Source organism: Gouania willdenowi, chromosome 16 (assembly GCF_900634775.1).
Source record: "Gouania willdenowi chromosome 16, fGouWil2.1, whole genome shotgun sequence".
NCBI lineage: Eukaryota > Metazoa > Chordata > Actinopteri > Blenniiformes > Gobiesocidae > Gouania > Gouania willdenowi.
In genome coordinates, this window is record NC_041059.1 from 31,808,638 (window position 1) to 31,823,496 (window position 14,859).

At 40.1% G+C, this 14,859-nt stretch overlaps 1 protein-coding gene across 3 annotated transcripts in view; it reads left to right on the plus strand.

Annotated features, from left to right (window-relative positions):
* The window catches only part of LOC114478578 (low-density lipoprotein receptor class A domain-containing protein 4-like), a 120,427-nt gene that overhangs the window by 75,665 nt on the left and 29,903 nt on the right, over positions 1-14,859 (plus strand). The window contains exon 2 of one of the 3 annotated variants that reach the window (XM_028471745.1): positions 6,811-6,935. The exons of 1 other annotated variant lie outside the window; for it this stretch is intronic. The gene's annotated coding sequence lies outside the window, so the exon portion shown is untranslated. Of the gene's footprint in view, positions 1-6,810; positions 6,936-11,608; positions 11,703-14,859 lie in introns of those variants that run through there. One more of the 3 variants, XM_028471747.1, reaches the window with a different exon arrangement.

A 14,859-nucleotide genomic window follows, 5' to 3' on the forward strand; every position in this document is an offset into this window, starting at 1 on the left:
AGCGCCACGCGATCCCCCAATGCTGTAAAAATTTCTGGTGAGAACCCTGATATTTCACTGATGGAAATGTGCACATGTTAAGTCATCATTAAGCATATAACATGTATGTGTTACTGTTTGATCATTATGCCCTGGAAGCTCACTATCAAGATGGTTTTATCATTGAAAACTACCAAGACTATCAGGAGTATCACTCTGGCACTGGAATCAATCGCAGGAGATGGGACACATGCACCTAACCACTGTCTGTGGACAGAAATGTCCGGTATGAAAAAGAGTACGAATATGGAAGCGTGCCTCGCTCCATTCTCAAGTCAGACCCAACCTTCATTTGGTGGAAAAGGAGACAGATATAAAAATGTTTTGTGGGACATAAGATTGGAGACCACTGTTTTAGTTCACTTGTATGTTTGCAAGTGCACTCTTTATAACCACCCGGCTACACTGGCCGAAACAACAAAACAAGCACCTTCACACAGACCTTCTTGCTTCTCTCGACGAGGTCAGTCGCACTCTCTGTTTCTCCCTCCCTTCCGTCTTATCTCTCTCCCAGCTGCTGCTTTGTCAGGTCTTGTGAAACTAACAAGAGCCTCTCTCTGCAACTCATCCAAAACCGGAATAATGGAATTAATTAGTTGGTCTCTCAGTGCTATCGATCAGATTTTTTCGACGCAAAGAACCAGGGGTGGTGACCCCGCATGTCCAAGCGGGACGTTTGCGGCTGGATACACACTTGACCCTTGGAACAAGTGGCGAGTTGTGTGTCTGTCCATCCTTTCCGTGGAAGACGTGGAGGACATCTACATGATTGGAATAATGATAGTAGGCATGCTGCTGATCGGAGCTGGTGGCTTCCTAATCTATCGAAAAGTCCGTACTACGCTGGCGACTGTTTTGGAAAAGCTGCCAGTGATTTCTGAAGGATGTAGCAGGGCTCTGAACACTCAGACTCATGTGTTGATCGATATCAAAAGCAAGAGCTGCTTTTGGATCGTCTACGCGTTATGGATAACAACTGGGAGAAGTTCGAGACCCGGCTTGGAAGTGGAAACTAGGCCACTCATTGGATTACAGCAGAGAGACCCAGGACAGAAGGCTATTGGAAATTAACATAGCCTGTATCAAATCACATTGCTTATCTCCCTTTCAGTTTAGAACAATACGAGGAATTTGACTTGGTAGTTGCAGTGAAAGAAGACACATCAACACACCGGAGCAGCCATTTGCGGCGCCCACATATTTAGGTGAAAAAGGGATCAACAACAGGAGGAGAGGAGGGGTGAGGGGGAAAAAAAAAACTGCCAGTTTGAAACTGATTTCCCTAAACAGAGAAAGCAGTGTGAAACCAGGAAAAAAAAAAACGCCTCCGCAAACATAAATGTGAGCATGACACAGTCAAACAACTCGAGACAAGGCATGTGGGAAGGGTTGGGTGGGAGGTTGGCTGGGGGAGGGGGTCAAGTGGGAAGAACAGCAGGATTCCAGCCGTTTGGGGACATGGGCGTGCTGCCAATGGGCGCTGCAACCACGCCTCCATGCAGCTGCGGATGGGAGGTGGGGAAAGATGGCCAACGAGGCATTTGAAGTTGAAGTCCTGTAGCTGCGTTACTGACAACCAGATGACGTGTGGAAAAGTTCAGCATCAACAGTTCCAGGTGGGAATGTAGGGAAGGAGCGGGGGGAGGGAGTGGGGGTAAGAGCCGCCGTCTGCAGAACCTTCCTGGTGATAAGAGTTGAGACAACCTTGGCTTTAGCCTTGGCTGGCTGGGGAGCCGAAAGGGAGATAAGCAATGTGATTTGATACAGGCTATGTCAATTTCCAATAGCCTTCTGTCCTGGGTCTCTCTGCTGTAATCCAATGAGTGGCCTAGTTTCCACTTCCAAGCCGGGTCTCCAACTTCTCCCAGTTGTTATCCATAACGCGTAGATGATCCAAAAGCAGCTCTTGCTTGCTTTTGATATCAATCAACACATGAGTCTGAGTGTTCAGAGCCCTGCTACATCCTTCAGAAATCACTGGCAGCTTTTCCAAAACAGTCGCCAGCGTAGTATTGACTTTTCGATAGATTAGGAAGCCACCAGCTCCGATCAGCAGCATGCCTACTATCATTATTCCAATCATGTAGATGTCCTCCACGTCTTCCACGGAAAGAATGGACAGACACACAACTTGCCACTTGTTCCAAGGGTCAAGTGCGTATCCAGCCGCAAACGTCCCGCTTGGACATGCGGGTTCACCACCCCCGGTTCTTTTCGTCGAAAAAATCTGATCGATAGCACTGAGAGACCAACTAATTAGTTCCATTATTCCGGTTTTGGATGAGTTACAGAGAGAGGCTCTTGTTTGGCTCATAAGACCAGACAAAGCAGCAGCTGGGAGAGAGATAAGAATGGAAGGGAGGGAGAAACAGAGTGTGCGACTGTCCTCGTCGAGAGAAGCAAGAAGAAGAATGTCGAGCTCTGTCTCATCATGTGAAATCCAATCCAATTTATTTATAAAGCACTATTAAAAACTACTCAGTTGACCAAAGTGCTGTACAACAGGGCAATAAAAACACAATTATACATGCAACAGTACAGTGGCATCACAGAGTACAAATGGAACAGTAAAAGTCACTTTCAACACTGGTTAAACGTTGTGCCGCCTTCTATGTGCTGCCTCAAGTTCATACAAAGACATAATCAGTGCCCCAACGTTACTTTTCACAGTAACTAGTCCTGTAACGCAATATTTTTTAAAGAAATAACGCAGTTACCGTTACAATACGGTGTGTTTGTCCGTTACTATGCTAGCTCCAGTGTACTTCCTGTTTAGTGGCGCTACATTTTTTGTGGGACGCCATGCCAACTCGGGATGAGCGAAATGGACTGGCATTTATCACTAATTCCCAACTTACAGTGTAAACAGGTTCCTTACAAACACAAATACATCTGAATACATCAACACTAGACACATTAAAAAAAGGCTACAATAGCTGCTGACTCAAAGAGCTCATATTTTATGGAATATATCAGTGCATGTAGATCACTTCATTAGTGTTATTGTAAGTAATTCATTCATTTCCTCACTTAAAATATTATTTTCTAAAAATGTTTTTAAAAAAGCACATGAAACTTGTTTCATTTATCTTATGAGTTACATAAAGTTATGGTTGATAAATAACTGATTTTCTGAAATTAAACCAGATCAATCTGATTATTTAATCATTCAGTATATTTAGGTGTAATAATCTCAATAGCTACATTAGTTAAATAGGACCAGCTTTGTCTGTGAACACGTGAAATTTAATTAAAAAATATTGCGTTTCACAAGTTGGGACGAATGAATAGTGACATTAATATTATGCTAACATTTATTTCACATGTTTAGCTTTTATCCATTCATACAGGTGTTAAATCTGACCATAAACAAATCTGTGACTTTATGACAGTAAGACGTGTACTTTTTACTTGGTCTATTATTTATATGGAGTGGTTAGCGTTAGCTTTTAGCCCAGTGTGTATGTTAGCATAGTTAGCTTTAGTTGAGTTTCCAGTTCATAAACGTTGCTGCGGGTTCGTGTTTGTGGAACTTTGGGTGGATCTGACGGAGGAACTTGGACTGGTTCACTTTGTTGGATGGTTGTATGGTCTTAACCAAATAGCGGTCCATGATGTATTGCAGCTCGGCAGCTTCAGGTCGCCGTGGCGTAGTCTGTGTTGTGTGTGAGGGTTGAGGGGCAGAAGCGGCGGTGGGGCACACCGCTGCCGCGGAGGCTTCGCTACGGACCTGCTGTGAACAGCGTTCCACTCCAGAGAATAACAAGTTGACAACAAACGGGCAGTTTTGCCCCGTGGAACAAGGTTTTTAGGGGCATTCTTGGCTAAATTGAGGGACAAATGGCCCGTGACCCTCGCTAATTTCCGACATGGGAATTTATCGTTTATATCGTGGGATGACATATTCTTACCGGTGAGAATATTTTTGACGATAAATCATAAACGATAAAATATCGCACATTGCTAGTGCGAAACACGGTAAAACAGAAGAAGAATAAACATTGTCGGCTTGTCTCTGTTTACATCACGTGCGCCAACCATGGCGAGTCAATGCGAGAGCAGGACGAGCTTCTCAGAGTGGAAATACGCTCTTATTTTACTCATCTGTCTCCAAAAGATGCATCGATGATGCTAAGCTAACGCTGCGTTGGTGGACGTGAGGGAAGCCTCTGCACCGAAACAGCGTATGGATTTGAACGGAATATGACTCTTATCCAGGGACAGGTCAGCTAAACTATTGCACGCTGTGTTGTTGTAAATAAGCAGCCTGTCGCTACTGCTGAGTCAATGCTAACAGCAGCTCATTAACCTGATATGTTTAGCATTGTGTAGCTGAGAAAAAGGCTGTAAATTTGTTTTTCCACATTTATTTTTGTAAGCATTTTCAACTGCAGAATGTGCACCTGGAATATGCGCAGCTTACTTTACATTACTGTGCTAAGGCTGAAGAATTACAGTTTTACTTTTTGAGCGGCTGTTTTGTTACATGCACAACATTTTTGGTTTTATAGTAGTTTTTGTAAAGCAGAGTTGGTCAAAATTTATTAAAATGTACTATTGAGATATAAACTTAGACATATTCATGATTTTTGTTGTTGTACTAACACATCCAAGAACAATACTGGAGTTGTAGTAGTAGTAGCTCCAGAAAGAGTGTGTTAAAGTTTGAGCTGACAATTTTCAAGATTTGGCCAATTTCCCATTAACACAAAATAAAGAGTATTGTGATAGAAAATAACACGATAAAAAAATAAAGCATGCGTCTCATTGACTTTTTTGATTAAGAGGCCAAAACAGAAGTTCGTGAAAAATTCCAAACATTTTAGATTTTTTTTTCCCCCATATTAAATTGTCTTCACTCTGTAGGGTGCGCCAATTTCTGTAATTTCCACATTGAGCTGGTTTAGGGCCATCTGATTCTAGGGATGTAACGATTCACTCAACTCCCGATACGATTCGATTCACGCTACTGGGTTCACGATACGATTCTCTCACGATTTATTTTACAAAATGGGACTGTAGACAATTTTTTTTTTTTTGGGAAAAAAAACTAGAAAATGCTGTACTATTTTCCTTTTATTTTTCATTGTCAAAATAATTCCTTGATAAACTATTCAAAACAATGCAATTTAACTAAAAATAAATCTTGAATGAAATAAATAAAGGAATAATACAAATGAAAATGAAGCCTATTAATTTAAATTCGGGTTCTATAATAAACAATGCAAAACTGCATAATAGTTCTTTTTCTTTTAAAAGTGCAACTGAAAATGTATTTTGTGCCTTAACAAATGGACTTTAAAAAAAAAAAAAAACGATTGCACTTATTTACGTCATATTTGTTTGGACCAGCAGATGGCGCTGGTGACACAGTGGTCGGTTGGCATGCAGATATCTTGCAGTGAAGAAGAGAAGCTATGCTAGCAGACAGAGCTAATAGAAAAACGTGACTTTTACAGATATTCAAGTAATATTACAGATATTCTTTCGGTGCTAAAGGGGTAATGAATCATTTATTAACATATTTAAGAGTAGAAGGCAGCCAGAAAGAAAGTATTAGCAGACTCTGCCCGCCGCCTACACTTGTGGATAGTGCCCTCTGCTGGTTAAAAAAAGTACTGCGATTCAATTTTCAGAAAATCGATATCAACCGTGATACCTATGAATCGATTTTTAACTGCCTTACGATTAATCGTTACATCCCTATCTGATTCACATTTGACACAAATCAAAGTTTGTATGTGCAAATGGGAGCACTTTCAAAAAATATAAATTTTTAAATGGTTTTGTTTTATCAAAAATCTAAAGATAACTTTTGATGTCCCACTTCTCTAGATGATCTCAAGCGATTTTGAGCCCGTCAGTGAAACACCCTAGGAGTAATGTGTTAAAATACAATGTGAGCAAAAATAGCAATTTTGGAATTTTCAATTAAATATTCTGGACTTCCTGTATGTTTTTTTGGCGTTGTCTTTATAATATTTTTTACTTGTTTTGTCATGGTCCATTTGTGTGTCAATTTTCATGATTCTACGATGAATTAATTTTTTTGGCAATTCCTGTCTTATGATGCATTTTTGGCGTACTTGGGGGTGCTGGTTTTTAAAATTAGAAATAGCCAGAAATTAGAGAGGCGTGCAGTTTAATTTTATTTGAATTTTTGTGACCTATCATAATGGTTCAGTGGGTGAAAAGTTGGTTCCAACACTGGGAAAGAAAGAATAATATAACAATGTTTCTCCCTTTTTGAGTACCATGAACTATAAATTTTAGGAAAGCGCGGCAGCATGCCTGCGACATGGCAAGAGTCTTTGGTCACTGACGGGCATGTGGCGTTCACATAGGCTCCGCCCCGCCCCTTCCCTTTTGTATGCTTAATGACGCTGAGGCTTGTTTAATACTTTATTTTTAGACTCACTGACATTTTCCTGTGCTGCAACACACTCAGATTTGCGTACATGAGGTCAGACCTGACGTGAGATCTGATCTCACATTAGAATTGATAGATATCTAAGCTTGCGTGAATATGGTTGAACGCATGTATTTAACATACAAATGGGTGATAAATGAGGGCCCTTTGGTTGTGATATCTTATTAAAAGTAGTTTAGCTGCTTGTCACCAGAAGTGATGCTGAATTAAAATCAGCATCTCAGCTGCTGCTGCTACAACCTTTTTTATCCCTTTATTTCCTTACATTCTAGGCAGGTAGACATCCCCAGTGTCTTCTTCCTGTTCTGCAGCCCAGTCACTTTTTTTTTTTTTTTTTACAGATTGTGTACTTCCGCTGTGGGGGCTAAGGAATAGGACTCATGACAGCTGAAGCTCTCCTTTATCTGAGAGAGAAAAGGCATTTCCTGTGTTGGTGGGAGCTGCTCTCCCACTGATTTACGGCGCAGTAAGCGAATTCAGTCTTCGTACGCTCATGCGCTCTTCTGTCAGCATACATCCACCTCCAAACCTGCAACACAAAATTCATTGTCATGGTTGAAGACAAAAGGCTCACTGCTTTGTGCAAACCAAACAAGCCAGGCCTGCTTTTTTTCATGGAAGTGTCACCCAAGCTTAAATATAAAGTTTATGAGCAATAACAATGTTAGAGTCCCTAACTGAGTGTGTAACATACTCTATAGACAGCCATTAGCCTGATTTTCATTTCAGGGCTGAACAGGCCCAGTCTGTGCGCCCTCATTAGTTAGAGAAGTTAATTTCTCTCTTTCTGTACCGTTTTTTGCTGACATCAGGAGGCAATGCTTTATATTGCAGTCTTTGTTGATCCAAGTGGCAGCAGAACCCTGCATTGGATCAATGTGGTGCTCTCAGCCTGTCCAACAACCTGTGTATCCAACACTGTTCAATCACTTTTATTTCCTCTGTCTGTCATCTTCCTTGCTTCTTTAGAAAATGTCAGCCTTTTTTTACCGGCTTAGATTGCTTCACTTGGACGGACATGCAGGGCTCAACGTTATTTCTTAAGTTTGTGTTTGTTGTGTGTACTTGCTACCCCACAGCCTAGGAAGCTCTGTATGTTGTAAAGGGCTAGTTATACTTTTGCCTGGCTCCGTTCGCGGATCGTGTGTGCACATCACGAGTGCGTTGACGTTTATACTTGGCGCATTTGTTGTCAAAATATTAACCATTAACAATGGCAAGGGGCAGTAGAAAAAAAATACTTCAGGAAGTATTAAAAGCAAAAAGAATAAAAGCCCGCGGCAGGATGTTAATGACAATGATAGCGGCAGCAACAAATTCACAGATGCAGGAGAAGTAATTGCTGTTTATGGTTATAGACCAGACAAAAGCCCCTCCGTAAAAGAAGATAGTGTGTCCGTCCCCTTTACATGCAATGAGGCGTCTGCATGTGAGGCACAGCCAGTTTGTGGGACCTATCCAGGATGTAGATTAAGAAATGTATGTGTGGTGAAGAGAGAAGTTGAGCCTTAAAAGACGTGAAGTTGAGGCATTTTATTATAACTCCTGCATCTGATTACACTAGCCCACAACAAATTGGTCACGGGGATGGAGAATTGTGTGCCTCTCCCTGCATTGTTTCTACTGTCTGCTGGACAACCTGCGGTTCCTTATGTTTATCAGATTCTGGGTTCTACTGTATCTGTTGGAACTGAGTTTTGGGTTTTTCAGCTCCAGGTTTTCAATCCTCATCAATGTCAGTTCAGACATCCTACCGTTTATATAAAAGGCTGTAGTCTCCTTACAGACAGAAGTGAAAGTGACTGATATTTAGATGAAGAACTCTACTGCTAATCAAACTAAAGAAAACAACTTAAAAGAAGAGTCAAACATCTAGCAAAGACAGCAACTTTGACCTCACAATGAGCAATTCAAATAATTCCTGCAACACAATAACAGTGATAATGAAAAATAAGTTATTACCATGTAAAATCATCTTTACTTAGTTGATGCCTTTAATTTAATTTCTGGATCTCTGTATCTTTTCCAATGTTTTTGTTGTTACATTATCTGGTCAGTATTTTGGTGTTATTTCAAGAGATTTGTGATTAAGTTACTTGAGGTACAAAAACAAAAAGAATTACAAATAAGATTTCATCCTTTTTTAAAAAAAAAAAAAAAAAAAGATCAATTACATAAAATTTTCTTGGTGGTTTTCTAAATCAATTGTGCCTTCAAAGGTACAAAATAGTCTAAAGGGTTACCAGTTTGAGAAGCACTAAAATAAAATACAAAATTTTCAGTTTACCATGAATTAAAGGGTAACATATACCAAGTATGCAGCATCTTGAAGAAAATCCTAACTGCGACATTTAAACAGATAATATTTCAGTGAAAATCAACATTTAAAAATGGTTAATCTAATAAAACTTGTCAAGTTTCGCAGTGTGTAACTCTACTAAGGCCCTGACTGCATCTGTATTTATCTTTGTGAGTTTAAAGCCTGGCAAGTAAATTAGATCTTCGACAGACGTCATTGGTGACTAGAGCTGATGTTTGACAAGGCTAGAACTAATCACACCAGGGAATGTGTGATTACTAGACATTGATATTGAATGTGTTTACGTTGCATTAGTCTGTTGATTTTGTTGTTCATAAATGAATCTGTAAGTTAAAAAAAAAAAAATAGTAACGTTAAACTCCATTGGCTGGTTGTATCGAATATGTTTGCTTATATTAAATTTTGTTTAGTTGCATAACACATCTGACTTCAGATTGTATTATTTTGCACTGCTGCTCATCTGTCAGCATTTTATGTAATTGTAGACATATCATTCTCGAGGAGCATGACCTGCTGGGCAGTGTTCAAGTGTTTAAATTCAGGCATATTGTTGTGTCCTGAGCTCAGCTGTTCAATGCACTATTTGACTGGCATCAGAATGCAATAATTAAATATTCGTTAACAGAAAAATTTATCATTAGAATAATTGAAAAATGTGTCTATTGATTAATCTTTTGAAAAACAATCGTTTAGTAAAGTCATGATTACGTAGCGAGTAACCCATTTTTCGAAGAGTACAGATTGTAAATGTTTGTACCAAAACATGAATGGGAGTTATTTCTGATTGCTTTTTTGTTTCAGAACGTGAATTATGCACTTTCTGACTGTTTTCTACAATCAGAGAAAATCCGGACCCTTGAATTAGAATGATGGAAATGTGTACAAGCTCTCACCACTCTCTTTAAGCTTTATTATGACTTGCAAAATACAACAAATAACTACAAAAAAGGCAAAATTCTTCATTTAATGCACTGTCTGAGATTCATTTTCTATCATCTTTACCTTTACAACGAAACATGTTTTTCTCAATGAGTGCAATATATCTATACAGATAGTATTGGAATTGTCGTAAAGATGAAGACATTTGAAATTGTATGTCAGGAAAATTTACAGATGCTACAGTCAGCATTTTTCAGGTTATCTTCGGAGGAATTAAGTAAATTGACCCTTTAAGGTCACGTAAATTATCGCTGTGGATCTTCATGTTAAGAGTGTTTCTTCACAAAGCAGAGTACTTTGACTGTAGCTGCTGCCTGCCCAGACTGCTTCCTTTCAGCATAAGGTCAGCTGAACTGTCTGACCTTCTGTTGGCCTCGATTTCCCTCTTTCCCTCACACACACCCGCAGACAAAGGTCAAAAGACTGTCTTTGGGTCATTGTGTGGGGGGGATGCTGTTTACACTGACCTTCAATGTTTGAATTGTTTAACTGGAACAAATCTCTGTCTGTCAGTCTCTAACGGAGTGGGCTACCAGACAGCTGTATTTTTATTGTAGACCAGTGAGTCTGATACAGTATTGTAATTTAGCATAGAAATGGCCACGTTTTGTTTATGACCTTCCTTGACTGTCAGATGATTGTCTTTGTTATAAATCCATGTTCCGATACAAGTGCTACAAATAGATTTGTAATGGATTTCTTGCAACAAATGTTTAAAGTTTCACTATCAAATTAGCCAGTGCACTCTGAAACACACCCTATAGAATCCACAAAATGTTCATTTAAGGGTTGTTGCCATTTAACAACTCTTAATTAGTTTTTTTGAAACTTTCCTAATTATCTTTTTTGGTTTCTTTCTATTACATTATTTTTAAGAATTGAGCAGAGAGGGCAGAATTAACCCCATTCTGTGCATTTTAATTAATAACTAATAGAGTTTACTACATTTCAAAATAGTTTTTAGTGTGTGAATGAAACAATTAATGCTCAGATCACAAAAAGTCTACCTCTGAAAAGGAGGGGGCCAAGCCCGCGGGGCCAGGGAACGCAGTTCCTTGGACCAGCGGTGCTAGGAACCCTATTGTAATCGTTCTGATTATTATAGTTACATTTTATTTATCTCCCGGCAAAAGTGGTGCCACAGGCTAAACCGTGCAAGGGAAAGCGGTGCCCTTTGGAGGGTGAGTCCAAGACCCCCAGGGGACTCACATATATCCCCCTGCAGGTGGCGCTATAACAAAAATCAACACATTTTGGCCTATAATCCCACACCGTTTGTTGCACATTCAAAAACTTCATATCCACAGATTCCTTGAATAGCACTGAATCACCTGGGCTAGGCATAAACCAACTGATTTAAAAAGTTTCTAAAAGAATAAGGGTGCTGCAAATGACACTCGGATATTGTTTAGACAAGTGGATTACTGTTGTGATAACATCAAACTGGTGCTGGTGATGCAGACTGCCAGAACACACTGTTCTCTGGGCTCCCACAGAGCTTGTGCTTGTACACTGTGTTCCTAAATCTTCTGAACACGGTTAGATACTGAGGTTGAGGAGTATAGGCCTGCTCACAGCCTCCTCCATTTCTCGCTCTGATCTCTGCACACTTCCTTCCCATCTCTACTACTCTTTTCATCTGAAATTTCAGATGAGACTATTAACTGCAGCCTCTCTACTTTTTTTGACTGAAACGTTAATACAACTGAACTGTAATAATAGCACCACCTGTATTCGGGACGTAAATGCTGTTCCTGTGTGTGTTATTTATCCAAATGAGCCTGGCTTACTGAACGGATTAGTCGAATGGGTTTCCCAGAATGCTGCGCGGTGAAGCGTCCCCTCCCTGTGAGTGTTGTGGTGAGCACACAGGCCTGGGCCTTTGGTGGGAGTACCGTCCTAAATTTAATGAGCTGCCCAGCAACTAACGCCTTCCTAACACACTTTGAATTGATGGTGGAGACTACCTCCGAGGTTTGTAACATCTCTCAGGTTTTCAAAGCAGCTAATATGACCACCTAACTTTAAATACATTTTTATTAAGGTTGGGCGATGTGGATCTCAATTGTTTTTCTCAAAATGTCGATATATAATATAAACTCCATATTTGACAAAGGCTCTTTTAATAATCACCTGCAGCACAATATCAACATGTGTTCTGTTCGACTTTTTTTTTCTTGGAAGGAATTGTATGAGTAATTTCTGTAGTCTCTTTAAGAAAGGAGAAGCAAAGTTCCATACGTGTTAAGAGCGAGGGTACTAGTGTAAACAGAGGTTAAAACACAGTGAGTTTGTGGTGTTACAGAAGAGAAATAAGTGCACTTTTTCAGAACTGTCTGTCTCTCAGTGCTTCCAGCACTCATAACTGTGGGAGTTAAACAAGCGATAACCGGACATCTGCACTGTGCCTCCAACCGCTCACACAGAGAAAGCAACACTCAGCATTTCCTCTTTGCAAGGGAATGGGAGGGGGAGTGAGTGAGGGTGCAGCAGTCACTAAAACACAAGACAGAGCATTAGCGTACAAAGCGAAGTGAAAAAAATTATCTTTAAAATAGTGTGATATTGTTTTAGCCGATAGTGTCATCGTCTCAAGTAGAAAACTCAAAATATTGCCAAACTCTGTCTCGCCCAGACCTAATAGAGCTCAGACTGTTGTCAACTATTTTTGAACTTGCCTACTACAATGCGACAGTTTCATCACCCTACAAGTGTATACAACAAGTGAAACAAGCTGTCGTCTATGCCGAGGTTGGTGAAATGCGCATTAGAGGATGGATTCCTGAAACAAATCTGTGTGCTGTTTGTTCTTGAGTTATTTCGTTTTAAAACCTGCAGTGAATAACAGTGACTGTATTAGACATTTTTTAGTATCTGTTTTTGTTGTTGCAGCGGTGTTGCTTGCAGACGCTCCATGTGCGTCTGTCGCACATCCTGAGCTCTGGTGGCACAGCCGGCTGCACATAGAGATTGTTATTTCTGCTGCGTTTGATAAACATGATCTTGTAGCATGTTGTCCACTTCACACCGATGGTAAAGAGGTGTAATTTGTGTGTCAAATGTTTCGTTAAAGGGCCCATGTTAAGCTAAATCAACTTTTCTGTGCTTTAAACATCATCAAAGTGCTATTTGGGCTTCATACACATGCCCAAAGTGTTTTTTTTTTTTTTCAGTGATTCCCTCAATTGTTAGAGGGTGATTTTCTCCTTTCTTACTGCAGGGCGAGCCCAAAAACCTTGCTCCAATTTGATGACACGTTCCCGCTTTGATGACAAATTTGTTGCGGCACCGAGTTGGAGAAGCCGCGCCAGGAAGCTCTCTGCCGTGATTGACATGTAAACAGACACGCCATGCATAGCAGTGCTATGTATATATTTTCTACAGCAGGGGTGCCCAATCCTGGTCCTCAAGAGCCCCTATCCAGCATGTTTTAGATGTTTCCCTCTTCCAACACACCTGATTCAAATGATTAACTCATCATCATGCTCTGCAGAAGCCTGATAACGATCCTGGTCATTTCAATCAGGCGTGTTGGAAGAGGGACACATCTAAAACATGCTGGATAGAGGCTCTTGAGGACCAGGATTGGGCACCCCTGTTCTACAGTCTATGTATGTACTGGTGAATGCCCAGTACCCACGCTCTGTCTCGTGTTTATAAAGCAGCATGAGCTCGGCAACAGAGTGGGTGGGAGGAGGGCGGTCTGTCCTCTGGCCCTACGTCACCATGCGGGGAGGAGGAAGTCAGTGTCCCGTCTAAGCACGCCCAATCATGAAAATGCATAAGTAGGCCACACATCAGCCTGTTTGTGTAGAGTTGCTCAGCAGTTGCTCAGTGACTTTTCAGAGGCTTAAACTCTGGAAAACAGGCGAGTTTGGGAAAATAAACCTCAAATACTATGTTTTGGGGGTTCTTAAAACAAATGGAGATGGGTGAAAAATGGCATCACATGGGACCTTTAAAGAGTTATTGATGCTAGAAGTCCGAAAGTCTGTGACTATCGTGCCAACTTTATCGAACATTGTTACGGTCTAAACAGTTTCCACATAAACTGCTGACCAATTATTGACTGTGATGTGAGGAACAATAGATGTTAGAACTATGATTTGACATTTTTACAAAAATGATTACAGCTTTTGTGAGGGCAGCAAAAACCACATTATATGCTAGCCAACTAACGGCAGCTGTCAACACACACGGAAGTTGATAACAAGAAGCAAGGAACATCACGTGTGCATGTTTTACCCAACATCCATTTTGTTTTTATTTTTTTTATATTAATGTTTCAATTCACCAGTTAATCAGTAATGTGACTTAATCCTGATATATGGTTCTGCGTCAGGACCTACGTCGTCAACATGACAGAGATTGACCATCTGTAGTTCGCTATGCGATTGGCAGCCATGCCGCTAGGGCAGGGGTGGGCAAACTTTTTGGCTCAGGGGCCACATGGACTTTTAAAAATTGACAGATGGGTCGGACCAGCAGCCGATGCATACATACAAATTTAAAAAACTTCATAACAAATCAACCATATGCGTTACAGATTTGAAACTTTTTCCCAAATTTAGCCCCAATTCGAAAGAAATGTTTGTACATTTAAGGAGAGACAGGCCTGTTAGTAGAGCAGTGGTTCTCAAAGTGTGTGGTAGAAAATGGAGACATGACAGGTTGAAATTTTCAATTTCATGCCAATCTTCTTAAAAACCCTTTCTTCATTGACAATAAAGATCATTACTAGGCAAATTTAGAAGCCGAAAATGTATCAGAAATTAAAAGAGCATTCAATTAAGACTGCATTAGATATGCGACTCAGATCAAAATGTAATGTGGAACTAAAATGCAAACAATGATTTACATCGGCATGTGAAGTGGAGCGGAACCAGAAACTAACTTTTATTAGCTGATTTAAAACATTCATTTACTTTTTTGTTTTCTTAAGCTTTTTAGCACATATTGCTAAGTGTTGTTGTTTCCTCAATATTTGGACTGCTGCACTTTTACATTTTTTTTTTATGCAGGTAATTCATTTCATTTAGTTTTTCAGTTTTGATTTATTTTTTAAATATACTTGCATTATGAAACATGATGATACTTGTTCCCTGTTAGTTCATTTCATACTTGTACTGAA